The 5,026-nt window shown below is 50.9% G+C and overlaps 1 pseudogene; it reads right to left on the bottom strand.

Moving 5' to 3' along the window:
• Nucleotides 1–1,151: 1,151 nt before the first annotated feature.
• Nucleotides 1,152–4,541, bottom strand: LOC124988332 (HLA class I histocompatibility antigen, alpha chain G-like; annotated as a pseudogene).
• Between the last annotated feature and the right edge of the window lie 485 nt (nt 4,542–5,026).

Raw genomic sequence — 5,026 nt, forward strand, 5'->3', positions numbered from 1 at the left:
TATGGATTTGTGTTTATACAAATTTTATTTGTATGATTCCTGTTAAAACTCATATCTATGTGCATGCTTATGTGAAAAAAGAGGCACTATGAGTTGATACCTTTCTAAATTAAAACAAATAGAACAGTGGAAAAATATATATATATACACCCCAAAGGCATGGTCAATGACCCATCTCCTCCAACTACATCCTAACCCACCTTTAGTTACCACTCAGTTAATCCCATCAGGGGGATTAATCTGCTGATTGGGTTAAAGCTCTCATAACCCAATCATTTCTCCTCTAAAAGTTCTTGCATTGTCTCATACATGAGATTTGGGGGACACCTCACATCCTAACCAAAACGAACCCTGACATAGCATATATCAATGAAAAATGTCCTTCAAAAACAAGAGGAAATAAACAGATTTTCAGGTTACTAGTGGAACCAGTTACCAGTGGTGTTCTGTGTCACAGGCCTATAATCCCAGCAGCTCAGGAAGCTGAGGCAGGAGGATTTTGAGTTCAAAGCCAGCCTCAGCACTCAGGCACTAAGCAACTCTGTGAGACCCTGTCTCAAAATAAATACAAATAGAATTGGGGATGGGATATGGCTCAGTGGTTGAGTGCCCCTGAGTACCAAAAAACAAAACAAAACAAAACAAAATCAAAAAACAAACAAAACCCCAAACCAAAAACACAAAATAAAACAAAACAAACCTGTTACTAAATTACTAAATGGAATTTGTAAATTCTTTGATTTGAAGGTAAATGATGCCAAATCAAACCCAAAGATTCAGAAAAGGTTAAGAGTTTGCCGATGTGGCTTATATCTGGCCAAATGCAAAGGACTATCTTGATTTTTTACCCTTTTTCACTTACTTAAGAAACATGTATGACTGAACTAAACTAAACATAGCATTTTTTGGATACAGGACCAGCCCTGGTGATGCTTGAGTTCCTGTCATCACAGGTCCTGGTGGGATGAAGTTTAATTGAAGGGACAAGGACTAAGGAGCAGGAAAGATGATTCAGCTGAACAGTGACCAAATCAAAGCCTAGGATGGACTGGACACAGACTGAGTCCTTGTCCACCCTCAGTTCCTTTCATCCTTCTCCAGTCCCTACCTGCAGCAGACTCAGCACAGTTAAACACGTGAATTCTGGAAGGTTTCAGGTTTTATTTTCTCTCTGAAGTTTAGTAACCTTCCTTTCATTCAATTAACCCATCAGTCATATTTCATGGCACAAATGTGAAATAGAAATCATATCCAGATTCTATTTTTCAATAGGGAAGAAAGAAGCTACAGCCCTTGGAAACATAAAGCTAAATCAGGAATGAAGACATCCCGCCTCACATCTGCTATAGAGGAAGGTTGATTGAGGAAGAGAACAGACAGTGTGGGGAGGGAGCTTGGTGATGATGGATGTGCTCCTCTCTCCATTTCCTCACATTATGATGACAGGAACACAGGCACATACACACAGTTAGATGCCAGCTGCACAAAGAGAAGTCAGGACCTCCTGAAATCGCAATAGGGAGCAGGAAGAGAACTGAAGAAATTCTGTATTGTTCAGTCCCACAGAAGGCAGCTGTCCCACACTGTAAAAGAAAGTATTTTGGACAAATTCAGATGATTTATTGTAATGGAGACACCATGAACAACCCATTAAACACTTAAAATGTCAAAAGTCCATGCAAGAGTCCCTGTAACCCAGGAGTCTCCCCATTCTCCTACCCCTCTCCCTCTTCAGATCCTTCAGGATCTCACATTTTAAGCAGAGACACATCAGAGCCCTGGTCACTGTCATTACCTGAGCAGAACAAAAACATAACCTGGTCAGTTCACAGGAGATGTGGGCAATGGAGGAATCATGGGATGGATCCCCACTGCTCCACACTACACTATCCCAGGGTCTCAGGGATCTCATACTTACAGGCAGTTGGAGCATAGGTCCCTTTTAAAACTCCTATGGGAAGAAAGCATCCTGTGAGAGAAGAGCTTGGAAAGAGGTCCTAGAGGTACCCCTAGTCTGGACACTAGGAAAAGTCTCCAGAACTGTGATGTAGGGAAGGATCAGGAGACAAGAAGAAAGGAGATGTGTAGGGATGGAGCAAATTGCTTTCCTGGAGGTCTGTCCTCAGAAGGAAAATTCCCCTCTAGCCTCTAAATGCTGGGAATCAGGTCCCCTTCATCACAAAAATCAAGAGGATAAATTTGTCCTTCAGTTTCTGTGTGCTTTAGAAAGAGTAAACAGGATCTCAGGTTGGGGTAAGGATACTTGTAGATATTACTTTCCCATTAACAAGGCAGGGCACACTTCTATCAGGTACCTGAAACCACCTGTGGGACAAAAATTCAGAGCCTCCACTTTGTCTACCTGTGTTTTTCTTCTTCTACAAGACAAAAGCGACCACAGCTCCAGTGACAACAGCTCAAGGATAACCAGGCCAGCAACAATTCTCCATTTGAGATGGTGGGCTGAGAGGGTGGCTCTGGGAGAGGAAGGGAAATTAGGTGAGGAGCCCTGATCCCAGTTCTCAGTCCATACCCTGCTGAGGGTTTCCAGAAAGCCTCCTGCTCTCCTGACAACAGGTTCTGTTGCCCTCACCCCCTCTTTACCCCATCTCAGGGCCAGGGGCTCAGGCAGCCCCTCATGATGCACATGGTACATGTATCTCTGTTCCTCTCCAGCAGGCACCACCACAGCTGCCCATTTCTGGAAGTTTTCCATCCCCCGCAGCCTGGTCTCCACAAGTTCCATGTCCTGGAACTTGGGTCAGATCCTCCCATCTCGTTGCCAGTAAAGGGTGATCTCCTAGGGTAGAAGCCCAGGGCCCAGCACCTCAGAGTGATGGTGTCCTTCAGGGCTAGTGTGGTGAGTCACCTGTGTCTTTGGGGGGTCTGAGAGAAAGAACATGGAAATTCAACATTTTGGCATTACCTCTCATGAGCCACTGAAGCAGCCATTACATGACCATCATGAGAATGGACATGATTGGAGGTTGAGGGAGCAAAACAGTAGACACAAGCCTGGACTGAAGCTTATGGCATAATCTCTTCCTTGGAAAACTCTGAATCAGATTGAGACAATCCAGAGATTCTGGTCTTGGTAGAGGCTGAGACATGTGGAACAGCTGGAGTCAGACCTCCAGAGACACTAGGCTGGAGTGGACCTGACAGTCTGTCCTTGATGCCAAGACTGCCGCCAGGGAACTGTGGTCAGTTATTTATTGTCATTCCCACCAACCAGGGAGAGAGAGACTGCATCCCTCACTTGTCCTGAGAAAAAGCGGCCATCAGTTCCTCTAGGACAGCACCTGGGAATCCAGGCCCACCCACTTCCCTCTGGAGAGGAGTAGGGAGGAGTTCTAGCGAGGGGTGCCATTCTCCTCCCTTCCTTTCGGGGAAGCTGGCGGAGAGAATTTAGGGGAGATCAGAGGTGTCGGCAGCGGCTCATACCCGCGCGCTGCAGCGTCTCCTTCCCGTTCTCCAGGTGTCTGGAGAGCCACTCCACACAGGCGCCCTCTAGGTAGGCCCTGTTCTTTTCCGTGACACCTCGCGACTCCAACTTCCGCTGGGTGATCTGAGCCGAGGCGTCCGCCGCGGTCCAGGAGCGCAGGTCCTCGTTCAGGACGATGTAATCCTAGCCATCATAGGCGTCCTGAAAGTACCCGCGGAGGAGGCGTCCGTCTGGCCCCAAGTCGCAGCCATACATCACCTGGAGTGTGTGAGAGCCTGTCCCCGCCCCGCCCTCCCCGCGGGTTTGTCCTTAACTGAAAACGAAAACCGGTCACAGTCCCCGAGGGAGCTTTCTGGGTCGAAGGTCTCCGCGGGCCCCTCAGCCTCGGGGTGAAGCTCGGCCGGGATCCTGATGACCTGGGGCGTCCCTGAGGGGTCGCGACCTCCGACAGTCCGGGGGTCACTCACCGCCCTCGCTCTGGTTGTAGTAGCCGCGCAGGGTGTCCAGTTCACTCGGTCAGCCTGCGCGGTGCCCTTGGAAATCTGTGTCTGCTTTTCCCAATACTCCGGTCCCTGCTGCTCCATCCAGGGCGCCCGCGGTACCGTCCTCAAGGTCGTGCGTCGCTGTCGAAGCGCACGAACTGCGTGTCGTCCACGTAGCCCACTTCCAGGTACCGGGGCTCCCCGTGGTCCGGGCTGGGACGTGGCGGTGTCGAAATACCTCGGGCAGTGGGAGCCTGGGGGCGGGAGCCGCTGAGACCCGCGAGCCTCCTCCCGGCGCCGACCCAGTTCCCAGGGTGAGGACGCCAGGAGGAGAGGAGGGGGCTCCAGAGACCTAAGGGGGCGGCGGGACGCGGGCGGGCAGGACTCGGGTGCGGAGTGGAGGGTCAGGACGGGCCGCGCCACGCTGGGAGGGTCCGTCCCCGGGGGCGGCGGCACGCGGCTTCCCGGGTCCTGAGGCTCAGGGGACAGTCCCCCCCGCTCCTCCCGCGCAGAGGCCGCGTCCCTCCCACCCCGCACTCACCCGCCCTGGTCTGGGTCAGCGCCAGGGCCCCCGAGAGCAGCAGGAGCAGCGGTCGGGGCGCCATCACCCCCATCCTGCAGCTCTGGAGATTCTGTGTCCCGGCCGCGGGCGGGGACTTTAAAGCCGAACCGCGGCGACGCTGATTGGCTTCTCTGGGGAGCAGGACACGCAATGGAAGTGAGACCGCGTCAGGAATGTCCAGCAGAAGGACCTGACCCAGGTTGGGAGAAGGAGAAGTGAAACTGCAGCGAGATTGGGAATTCCCAGCGCTCTGTGTCCACACCGGACACCGCTCCAGACCCTGAGAGCCACGCCCAGGCTGGGACTTGCCCCGGAACCCTCCTGTGTACTAATCTTTGTCTCACTGTCCCTTGATTCCTGCCTCAGTTTGCAAATCTGCAGTTCTCAAACGTTTTTGGTTTAAGGGTCACTATACGCTTTACAAAGTATTGTGCACTCAGAGGCAATCATGTTTGTGTGGATTATGTCTATCAATATTTGCCATATTAAAAATTAATTCCGTTTTAAAGGTGTTGTTCCTTCTGAGTATTAATAACT

This window comes from Sciurus carolinensis, chromosome 7 (assembly GCF_902686445.1).
Source record: "Sciurus carolinensis chromosome 7, mSciCar1.2, whole genome shotgun sequence".
Classification (NCBI taxonomy): Eukaryota; Metazoa; Chordata; class Mammalia; order Rodentia; family Sciuridae; genus Sciurus; species Sciurus carolinensis.